We start from the raw sequence: 12,189 nt of genomic DNA, 5'->3' as shown, positions 1-12,189 counted from the left end.
TTTCAAGACAGGGTTTCTCTGTAGCTGTAAGGCTCATCTTGCAACTAGCTCTTGTAGGTCAGGCTGGCCTTAAACTCACAGAGATCCACCTGCCTCTACCTCCCAAGTGCTGGGATTAAAGGCATGCACCACTACCGTGCAGCTTTTTATTTTTTTAGTAAATAAAAGAAGTCTGGGGAAAAAAATCAACCCAGGAAACATGTTATATTTGGAATCTTCATAGTAGACTTTAATCCACTTGCCAACTACTCTGTAAGATTTCAAATTTATTTCTTTATGGTTTTCTTACAAGTTAAAGTAATTTTACACACTGGACTTTCCATAAAATTTCTTTCCTTACCCTTAGAGGAGAATGGAAGCAAATTCCTCCATATTCGTATGCTGCATTAGACATTTTTAGTCACAGTCTAATCTTATTTCTAATTCCTTTGTTTATATTGGTTTTCTTAGGGACTTTTACATGCCCTCACTGGGTCTTCAATGCATTGACAGATAGGTAGAAATTATAAGTGTTGTAAGTGTTGTATTGGGTGTAATGAGGAAATTCTGAAACTGGTATTTTAGAAAACATTTGTAAATGATTCCATTTCATCAAGTTAACTGTTCAACTTATATAGATAACCCAGCAAATAACTGGTAAATTGTAGAAGGAGCTGTGGGCTGCGTTCCTGCCGCCTGTCTCCTGGCCCCCTGGCTAGCTTATGCCCCGAAATAATTACACAGGGACTGTATTTTTTTAAACACTGCCTAGCCCATTATATCTAGCCTCTTCTTGGCTAACTCTCATACCTTGCTTAACCCATTTCTAATAATCTGTGTAGCACCATGAGGTGGTGTCTTACCGGGAAAGACTCAGCATGTCTGACCTAGTGGCAGGATCCATTGGCATTTGACCCAGAGAGGAGAGACATGGCGATTGCTTCACTTCCTCCCAGCATTCTGTTCTGTCTACTCCACCCACCTAAAGGCTGGCCTATCAAATAGGCCAAGGCAGTTTATTAACCAATGACCTTCCTCCATCAGTAAATTTCCTGCAAGAACTTTTTAAGTATCCTGCTAGGGAAGTTTATCTTCTTAATTTTCTGATCTTCCCTGTGCTTTGTAGATGAAAGTGATGTTGATAAGAGGGAGCATGCCACTTCTTGTATGTCTTACCCTAAAGCCCAAAAGTAGCAAGCTTTGTGGGAAACAGTAGTTACAGAAGATTTATTTCTTTATTTATTTAGAGGCAGTCATATCATTGCTTATGCCATACCTTATCTTAACTTCAATGTTTGATAAAAATATGTCTTCCTAGTTTTATAAATACATAAAGTTATGTATCTTCTAAAATGATATGTACTTTTATAAACTTAGCTGGCTAGGGTCTCCATCCATATATATGTCATTAAGAATTTTCAGCACTAAATACATTATATTTGATACAGATCCATATATTTATAGTAATGTGCTATTACTCTGGCCCCTAATGATTTCAAAACTGTTCAACAGGAAGCATTATGAAGTTCAGCTGTCAAAGAATGATTGAAGGTAAGTGTGCAAGCTGCCTTTCTTTTGGTAATATTCTAAACAAGCAGAAATTCCCTTATTGCTCGAATGATAGTTCTTTCCTATTACAATGTCTGTACTTTCTCAAATACATACATACAAAATTCAACAGACCAACTTCTTGTATACTCTGACATTATTTGAATTCTGTGTTCCTGTGAGTACAGATGGGAATACTTAATCTAAGGGCCTGCAGTTAAGTTCTACTTGTGCGAGAGCTACTGTCTTTGTTCCTCTTCCATAATACCACTCCCTCCAGTTTTCCTAAGTGGATAAACTGTTGATTCACTCTTACTTTGGATAGATAATGCATTTAAACATAAAGTGATATGGAGGATTGTGATTGTTGTTGAAACGTTTTTAAAGTAGATGAGAATTGAAATCTCAAATATATTTGATTATGCTAAAATAATGGAGTACACAGAATTATAGATATACAATAGGACAGATTCAGACATAAAAGAACTCTAAATGAATCACAGTGCAGGATAAATACAAATTCTTTAAAGAAACAGAGTACTGACAGTCATAGATTAAAGGAGTAAAGATAATAAAATAAATATTAAAAAATAATAGAGTAAAAACAAAAAAGAGCCTTGGTGTAGAAATTCCTTCTGTTTGTGTGTTGCTTTCATTGAATAATGAATAAAGAAACTGCTTTGGCCTAGTTGATATGACAGAACTTAGGTAGGCAGAGTAGACAAAACTGAAAGCTGGGAAGAAGGGCAAAATGGCAGACTCCATGGATCTTCTGCCTGAGATGGATGCTGGTTAGAATCTTGCCAGTAAGCCACAGTCATGTGGTGATATACAGATTAATAAAAATGGATTAAATTAAGATGTATGAATTAGCCTATAAGAAGAGCTAATAGGCCAGGCTGTGTTTAAATGAATACAGTTTCTGTGTGATTGTTTTGGGTGTAAGATAGCTGGGTCCTGGGACAACAAGCAGCCTGCTCCTCCTGTTATAAAGCCTTGAAAAGATGAAAAAGACACAGAGAATCTGGATTATACGTATTATTGTGTTTCTTTGTATTTTTTCACTGTAAAGGAGCTAAGTATCCAACATATATACTTTAAAGGTATTTTGTCTTCAAAATTTGAGTCTAAGGGTATGTTGCTTTAGAAAAGAGGTTCTTCTTTTGTTTCCATGGAGGATGAGAACCTGTGGAATCGTTCCAGACTAATATGGTTTGATAGAACAAGACCACCTGAAAGTTCTCTATGAAAATCCTCCAAAAGAAAATACTTTCCCCAACAAAACCAGGAAGCAGTTTGAAGAGAACCACACCCATATTCCCAAATATTGTTAATACATATTTTGTATATTTAAAGGGAATGTTTGTAAATTTTTGGATGTCTGACAGAATATTTAGCAAACATATTACTTTCAAATCTACTCATGACACTCCATACTCATACTTCCTGAATGTTTTATTAGAGTACAAGAGAGAGTGTACTTTCTTGTTATTATATGTTGCTGTTTGTTTTTCCTCTTGGGTGATGATATACCCCAAAATGTAAGAGCAGTTAATACCCTGACCTTAATGTAGAATAAGTGGGAAACTTCTTTCAGTCAAGGTGTCCATTCCTATTTATAGCCTCTTGGACATCTGCTAGGTGTGATGACTATGTGAGCAAGGACCTACATTTTTTTTGGAAAGGGACTGAAGATGCATGGGTGTTGTTAGCAGTTGGACTCAATCTTGATGACATTTGGTTGCAGTCAGACATCATAAAATCTTATCCAAGCTTCAGATGAATGTGTTTAGCTATAAAGAGTTATAGCTTTGTTGTCATAATGAATATTCCTGCTTTGGGAAGTTCTTATTGGATTTAATCTCCATCTTTTAGACTATTACATCTAAGCTCAGTGTTTGTATAATCAATCAATTGAATGAACTTTTGACTAATTTTGGTCACATATTTTTACTTTTACTTTCTGTGACATAGGACATTTCTCATCATAGGGCAAGTTTTAAATAATTTTTATTGATAATTAAATCTATGAGGTTATTTAGTTACTCCATGGATAACATATTTCTTTAAATAGTGAGAGATAAATGTTTTCTAAAGAAAGTTAGAAACATGAATTTTACTAAGACTCAATCCACTAAGTTTTGGAGTGCATAAGAGGTGAAGGACCTGATTGTGTGCTCAGAAACAAATATAGATAAATGGAATATATACTTATGGCTTCAGGGTTGTATAAATAAAAGACAGCTTTCAAATGAAATCAAAATAAAAGAAGCAGTGAATTCTAGAGATTTCATCTATATTTGCCTGTGTCATTGGAAATGTTTTTTTTTTTTTTTTTGCTTTCTACTCAGAAAAAGACCTACTCCAGAAGTCTCTATAGGGAATGACTAAGACCAGGAAATATGTGAATGAAGACTACTCAGACCAACATTTTTTCACCATATATTATACAAAAGCCATACTCTGAAGGTATATCTATTACTTACTTTCCTATTTCTGTGACAAAATATTAACAAGATCATTTAGTAAACCAATCAAACATTTAATTGGGCTCATGGTTGTAGAGGTTCTATGTTGGTGAAGTAAAGGCATGGCAGAAGGAAGATCTGAGGGGACATATCTTAAGTTATAAGCAGGAAACTGAGAGCACACTGGAAATATCAAGAAACTTCAAGGGCTTCTCCCAGTGACAAAGCTCCCACAACAAAGCCAATCCTAATCATTCCCCAGAAGCTTTACCATCTGTGAAACAATTGAGACATGAACTGTGGGGGCCACATTCTCATTCAAATCATGCATTACATTCCCTGGTCTTTATGTAGGCTCATGGTCATATCATGAAGCAAAATGTCCAACCTAAAAAAGCCCCATAATATTTCACAGTCTCAATACTGCTTTTAAGCCCAAAGTCTCTTCTGACACATGAAGTAATCTTCTACTTACAACACTCTGTAAAATCAAAATGCAAGTTGCATGCTTCTGACATTTAATGTCATAGAATATGCATTATCATTCTAAAGGGGACAAATCAGAGAATAGTGTGGAAATACTGGACCAAAGCAAGACCAAAACCCAGAAGGGCAAACTCCAAACTCTGTAGCTCCATGTCTGATTTCAGAGGTCTTAGTCATCTCTAACCCTCCAATATCCAGTCCGCAACATTTTTGTATTCCTCGGACTGGTTACATTTCCTATCTTCTACTCTACTGTGCAGATATCCCACAGTTCTGTCACGTGCAATACTTTAGGGTTTCCAATATTATGCAATCTTAATTTTCACCACTTTATGCAATGGTTTCTCAGGGTCTCTTTCCCATTCTCAGTGCCCCTATGTAGGGACTTCCTTACACAGTCTCATTGGTTCTTTTCAACCATAGGAAAATTCTACAACTTTTTTTGTGTATCCCTCTTGACTCTAAAACCAGAACCACATAGATGATCCTTCCAATTTAGATCCCACTTAGGATGTAGCCTGGCCCTCTTAAATTTTATTTGCACCAACTTTTATTTATTGTTGCCTTTTAGGATAACAAATTGAAAGCTTAGCTGGCTGATGTCATGACCTAAAGGGAAATCTTTACTTTTATTACATTTTGGATTAGGCCTCCTCTTGATATCCTTATCTCTTTCAGGACAAGCCTTGGTTCCAAGAGTAAACTTCCCCATGTGCCTTTTTTCTTCAGTGTACATTTTATATTCTTTTTTGCTACATTAACTCTTTTACATAACAACTCAACTAAAAGTGATTAAAATAATTACCTTACATAAACAATATTGATTTGATTTAAATATCTTTCAGGACATTAGTTCATTACTTTTCAATTTAGCTTTAGGTAAATTCTTAGGACAAGTGCATTAGGCATGCAAATTCTTTGCCTAAATATCACAAGACTTGCTTATATTCCATTTGATAATAGTGTTTCTAAAATTTCTTGAGCCAGGCAGGCCTCTATAGTTCAGACTGCTCTCACCACTACTATCTTCCAACCTCTTTCCTGGATAGCATATTAAGCTCTTTTTACAGTGGTCTACCATTTTTCTAGTCCAAAGTTTTAAAACATTCCATACTCCTGCAAAAAATATTAGTCAGGTTATTCATAGTAATACATCATACCTGTTATCAATTTCTGTTTTATCTGATTTCTTTATTGCTATGATAAAACACAAAAAATAAGACATTTTATGAAATAAAGAGTTTAATTGTGCTATGGTTCCAGAGGTTTAGAGTCTGTGATGGCAGAGTAAGACATGACAACAAGAACATGTGAGATCTCACATCTTGTTTTATAAGCAGAAGGGAGAGAGCACACTGGTAATGATATGAGTCTTTTGAATCACTAAAGTTCACCTCAGGTGACACACGTCCTCCAACTAAACCGTTGCTCCTACTCCTTCCGATATAATTATATCAATTGAGGCCCAAGTATTCAAACATGGGAGTTAATGGAGGCCATTATCATTTAAACAACAACAGTAAGGTTTTTGGTAAGTGTAGTCTTTGCTTTCTAGAAGTCTTTCTCGAAATCTTATCTCCATATAAAATGAAATTTTAACTTTTTGAAATGGATAACATTTGGGAATATTTTACTTGACTCTATTGATCAAACTGTATAACCGGCGAATAATTAATTTTCTGTAAAACACATCTTTGAAGCATTTCTGCATCTCAGTTTATGTTGTTACTATGAAGAATTTCTTTGATCAAACTGTATAACCGGCGAATAATTAATTTCTGTAAAACACATCTTTGAAGCATTTCTGCATCTCAGTTTATGTTGTTACTATGAAGAATTTCTTTGATTTTCTGCTGCCCATGTTTTGTGACTATGAAGAATTTAGTTGACTTTTTTCTGCTCCTATCAAATTAGCTAAACTGCTTCTGAAAACTGTTTCTATTGTGTGACTAGAAGACTATTTTATGTGTGAGGCACAATATAGTCTCTAAAATTACAAAATGCAAACTTGACAAATAATTTTTTGTGATATCATTGACCTAATGTTTTAAGCTATAGAATAAAGGTGAAAAGAAGAAAGAAGAAAATCCACAAAAAAATTCAAAGTTCCTGGATGTTAACTGTTACTTTTAACCGGAAGAAGAAGGGAAGAGTGGAAGGAGGCAGAAGAAGAAGAAGATGACGAGGAAGGAAAAGGGGAGACAGGAGAAGGAAGAAGAGGAGAAGACTAAGAGAAGGAAAAGAAGAGGAGGAGGGGGAAGAGGAGGGAGTTTGGGGAAGAGGAGGGAGAAGGAAGAGCAGGAGGAGAAGAAGAAGAAAAAAGAAGTAGTAGGAGAAGAACAATAAGAATGAGAAGAAGGAAAAAGGAAGGAAAAAGGAAGAAGAATAAGAAAGAAAAAGAAAAAGAAAGAAGAAAAGAAAGAAAGAGAGAGAGAGAAAGAAAGAAAGAAAGAAAGAAAGAAAGAAAGAAGAAAGAAAGAAAGAAAGAAAGAAAGAAAGAAAGAAAGAAAGAAAGAAGGAAAGAAAGAAAGAAAAAAAAAAAAGAAAGAAAGAAGAAGCCGGGCGGTGGTGGCGCATGCCTTTAATCCCAGCACTCGGGAGGCAGAGGCAGGCGGATCTCTGTGAGTTCGAGACCAGCCTGGTCTACAAGAGCTAGTTCCAGGACAGGCTCCAAAACCACAGAGAAACCCTGTCTCGAAAAAAAAAAAAAAAAAAGAAAAAAAGAAAAAGAAAGAAGCAGCAACACTTTTTCTGATTGCAGCATATTTCCAAGCTTGTAGACAAGTGTGTTTCTCTGTGTATAATAGGACAATTAGTTCTAGTACATACAGGTGAACAGTAAAGTATTTTCCAGCTCTCTGCCTCTTTAGCATATGTGTTCCTAACCTGCCAATTTTCCCTCTTTGTCCTGGCAGATGAATTGGAAACATTATGGACGGTGCCATCTCTTCCACCAGCAGATTCCTCAAGACAGTCGTCATTATACTTGCTGATGTCTCTTTCCTGTGTAGCAGCAGACACCATCTGCAGATAAGAAATGCTTAACTGAGAAATGCTCATGTTGGGATATCATCGATGAAACTTTAATTTGTGCGTGGTGACTGTTTCCCTTGCTGCCACTTGACTCAATCCCAGGAGCCTCAGTAGAGGAAATAATATTGCAGAACAAGCTCAAAATAGTGGAAATATTCAGTGCTCCTATAAATATACACTGCTAATTTTAAAAATATGACATATTAAAAAAGAATTGCATGATTTAAAAAAATCTCAAAGTATACTTATATGATTAATACATAAATTATGGACCTCCTCTCTTTCAAAATAGTCAAAAGTTTTCTACAGTTTTCCCCTATTAAGCAATGGATATAAATGCTCTTAAGCAGACAAATAAATGAAAAATACACGTGCTTTCTGGGGGGAACTTCTACCAGTCAGCCCATACTCTTACACAAATTGTTACTTTTGTTTAAGAGTCTTTTGATGAGCTTTTTCTATTTCAGTACTATATTACTATCTATATCATTTTTTGAATAACTGCATAACTAATTTGTAGATGAAATAGAATTAAATGTTTTAAAGATTGCTCATTTATAGGCATTTATGTAGGTGCTAAATTTCTGTGAAATGAACTTCCATATACATATATATATAAATATATATTCAACAATTACGTATTTGTCCCTTCTATTATAATAAAATTACCTAGCACTTAAATTGTTAGAATGAAGTATAATAACACTTCAAAAAATTTAAATAATCATAATTCCTTTTAAATGAGATTTAGTAGCCTTCTCCTCAATGGCAATGACTTAGACTACCATCTTCATAATCCACATATAATGGGTTCTACAAATATTTGAGATATTTCCTAATGTGTTAGTCCAAACAATTGTCTTAAATTGTATTTATTTTATTTTTTAGTTTGATCATTTTCATGTTTATTAGCCATCTGTATTTTTAATTTCTTCTTTATGTCAAAGTTTGAGAGTATGTGGAGATTTTAATCTCTTTTAAAGTTCATATTTACACTTGGAGAAAAATAAGATTTGGATTGTCAAACATTACATGTTTTTCTCACGTTTGAACTTCGTTTTGTTATAAGAATGTGTATTATTGTTACATGTCCAACTATAACCATGTTTGCTTTTATGGCTTCTGAGTTTCATGTCATTTTTGAAAAACAAAAATATCGTAAGCCCATAAAGCCCCACTCCTTTGTTAATCGTAGTTCTTTTGTGTTTTTTATGTCAAATTCTTAAGTCATGAAAAGAATTTTGTTTTGAAATCTTAAAGCTGCCAAGTTATTTGCCATTACTTATGATTATTTGCCAATAAGTGCCCATTTATCTGTAAGCCATCTTGCACCTGTGCTGTATTGTCATCTGTGAATGGCTCCATTTTTGTTCTGTGAATGTGTGTCTCTTCTGCCTCCTGTCTCACATGTCTTCGTGTTGGAAGAAATTACAGTTTAGACTGCAATTTCATCAACTTTAATAAATTAATTTGGGGAAACTGTTTTTAAATAACACTGTCTTCGTAATGAAGGACAAGAAATGTCTCTTTTATTAAACATCTGATTACTGTTGATATTTTCACCGTGATGTTGGGTTTTTCTTTTATTTACTTGTTCATTTTTATGTATCTGAAACTTTTTGTTTTTTGTTTTTAATTTTAGATTTTTTTTTTTGGTTTGGGGAGGTTAAGTGGTCATGTTAGTATGCATTATTTTCAGAATGGACCCAAAATTCTTTGCAAATACTAGTTTTCCTGTTGCCAACTGATACTGATTTTGGTTATTCTGATAAAAGTCCACAAACTGGTACTTTCAGAGCACTTAAAATTGTGGAAATATTACCCACACTTGATTTAAATGATATCTAACAGAAAACCCCTTAGTTTGGATAGCACATTGCTGCTGGTCAATGTTTCCAAAAGACCACCTGAAAGAGCTATGATCCAGCAACGTTGAGTTTATTAAACTTACTGCAGCAAGGGAAAACATCACCTTAACAGGGTTTAGTCATGATTGAAAGGCGAGAAAGAAGAACCTTTGGATCTGGGTTTCTGTGGTTTAGAGTACAGACATGGTTATGAATGGGCACAGTTCAGCATGCAATACTGTAAGATGGATGAGGATGTAGTGAGGTTCTAAATGTGCTTCCTGATAACCGTTTTCTAAGTGATCTGTTTGCCTCAACATGATATTAATAATGACAGAAGTGTTATTGCCTATATGAGCAAATAGAATTTATTAGTTTATAGTTTGTCTTGCTAAGCAGGACTTACTAAGTTTGGTATCAGATCTTAGTCCCAAAAGGTAAGTTATTTTTAATGTGAATAGTTGTAAGTATCAGTGGAAGATTATAACTTTTAATTTTGAGATAATTGGTGTGTTCTGTTGGAAAAGTCCTCCTCCACTGCTTTTATTTTTCTAAAGAGTTTGAATCAAACCCAGGTGAAAGATGTAATTGCTGCTTTTTGCCCAAGTACTTATACTATTATTATTTGAATTATTAATTGCTGTACAATATTTCTTTTTCAACAGTTAGAAATCCTTTTATTTCATTGTGAGCATACTCATTTTAATTTTTTATTTAATGCTGAGCTATAAGCATTTAAATTTGATTTGGATTTTTGAGAGTATATAATTATATGAAATCACTTTTCCATTGACACTCCTTTCTACTTCCTTTATACTCTGGCATCAGCATTTCTGATTATGTTTAAACAACATAGAGGGTTTTTTTTCATGTGGTGCTCGATGGGTTGGCACCATATTAGTGAAATCAGCTGTTGTGCTTTGTTGTTTCATGTAAATAAGGCTATCTAGTTTTGTTCACATCTTGCCAGTTATTGTTTGTTTCATATCTAGTGTCTTAGGTTTAACATTTTTTCCTCATAGACCGTCACAATGCATACAGATTTTCTATTGCACTGTTTAAACTGTGCCTTTTTAAATAAGCAAGTAGCAAAAGTGGGCTTCTAGAATTGCCAGTTTTTCCTCTCTTCCACAATCTACAGTTTAGCATATTTTTTGAGATTTTAAATATGTCCCAATTTATATACATATTTTTATGTATTTTCCCTGTGTGATTTTCCTCTTTTAGTAAGAAATGCTTAAAGACTTATAAACCGTTCATTTCCCTTTCTCAGCAGCCATTGACATGTTGTATCTTTTCACTTAAGATTGGGACCATGTGGAATTTTCCCTGGCCTCACTAACATGCCAACTGGTATTGGTGTCATCCCTATGTGGTCTTGTTCAGGCAACCATACAAATGAGAAGGCATGAATGCATTTCCATATTGAATCTGAAAACAAGGACCTCTGACTGTTACAATATTTCTGCTCGTTAAGATGGTCTCACTGTGTAGCTCAGGTGCAGTTTTACATCCTGAATCACTGAATCCAAGGAGGCAGAGGCAAGTGGATCTCTAGTGGAACTAGAATCCAAGGTAAATAATGTCCATATGAGTGTTAGACAGTATTTTATTGTGAATTCCAAATAATTTTTTTGTCACTTAATTAGATGACTTCACATGAGATTATCCAGTTGAAAATCTATATAATGTTTATAATTACAGACTCATTGGAAACATAAAAATAATACTTTTAAAGCAATTTATTTAAAAAGTGTTATTCTTTGAGGATTGCATATATTTATACAACATATTTTGATTATATTCATCAACCACAACTCTCTCCAACCAACTCTAATACCTCCACAACATCTTGCTCTCAAGTTCACGCCCTATTTTTAAAAGTTATTAATAAACCCTGAGTCCAATTACCACTGTCCATATGTACAGGAGCTTGGGGCCTTTCGGTGCGGCATGAGAAATCTACTGGTGGTCAAATACCCAAGAACAGTGATGCTTTGTCCCTCAGTAGCCACCATTTGTCAGTGGTCCTTTGCTAGGTACTAAGAATCAGGGAGCCATCACCGTATATGCTGAACTTTGACTGTTTTGTTCTTGTGTAGCAAACCACAAATACTGGGTGTAGATGTGTTCATTAGTAATGGCATGCCCAGAAGTCAGCATTTCATAGCTTTCTATTCTGTCTGCTTAATCTTCCATTTTATTGTTGAAGCTGGTGTAGATAGTTCATTCACAGTTGAGTACTCTAAGATACTTATATTTGGTACTTTTACCAGTTATGGGTTTCTACATTAAACATCTACTATTGTAAAAGGACTTTTGGGAACATAAGCTAAACTCAACATAAATCACTGGGCAAAAACATAAATATTTAGAAGGCAGTTTGAACAACATGGCCATTTAGCAAAAACAATAGTAATAGATTTTACAATAGGAAAAGGACAAGGATCCAGTAGTTGTTCAGTCTGTATCCAATCAGAAAACAGTTGATTATCCCTATAATTTTCATACCACAATTGCACTAGTCAGAAGGCATATGGGACCAGAAAGGCCAGTATTGTAGCAGTGAAGGATAAATTCACTGCTGTCTTTCCTCCCCAGTCAGCTTGTGCTGTATTTTCTAGCACAATGTAAACTTGACAGTAGTGCATTTCCCGTATTTATTTTGAGTATGGCTTCTCTATGTCCTGCATCCAAAGTGAGTAGCATCATTGGCAATAGGGTCTGACCACATGGTATGGTGGAAAACCAAGAGAAATGTCACTATTCTACATTATTTTGAATGCCTCTGGGGCATTCATAGAGAAGTATTCTGGGTTTGGTACTGA

General features: G+C 34.7%; 1 long non-coding RNA gene across 2 annotated transcripts in view; it reads left to right on the top strand.

Annotated features, from left to right (window-relative positions):
• LOC130865051 (uncharacterized) overlaps positions 1 to 12,189 on the top strand; it is a 129,164-nt gene that overhangs the window by 6,688 nt on the left and 110,287 nt on the right. The window contains exons 3-5 of one of the 2 annotated variants that reach the window (XR_009056061.1): positions 1,492 to 1,530; positions 3,879 to 3,996; positions 7,397 to 7,571. This is a non-coding gene — a long non-coding RNA (uncharacterized LOC130865051). Of the gene's footprint in view, positions 1 to 1,491; positions 1,531 to 3,878; positions 3,997 to 7,396; positions 10,937 to 12,189 lie in introns of both variants that reach the window. The other variant, XR_009056060.1, reaches the window with a different exon arrangement.

This window comes from Chionomys nivalis, chromosome 23 (assembly GCF_950005125.1).
Source record: "Chionomys nivalis chromosome 23, mChiNiv1.1, whole genome shotgun sequence".
NCBI classification, from domain to species: domain Eukaryota; kingdom Metazoa; phylum Chordata; class Mammalia; order Rodentia; family Cricetidae; genus Chionomys; species Chionomys nivalis.
Note: the sequence above shows the minus strand (reverse complement) of the source record. Positions and strands in the feature narration are given on the sequence as shown.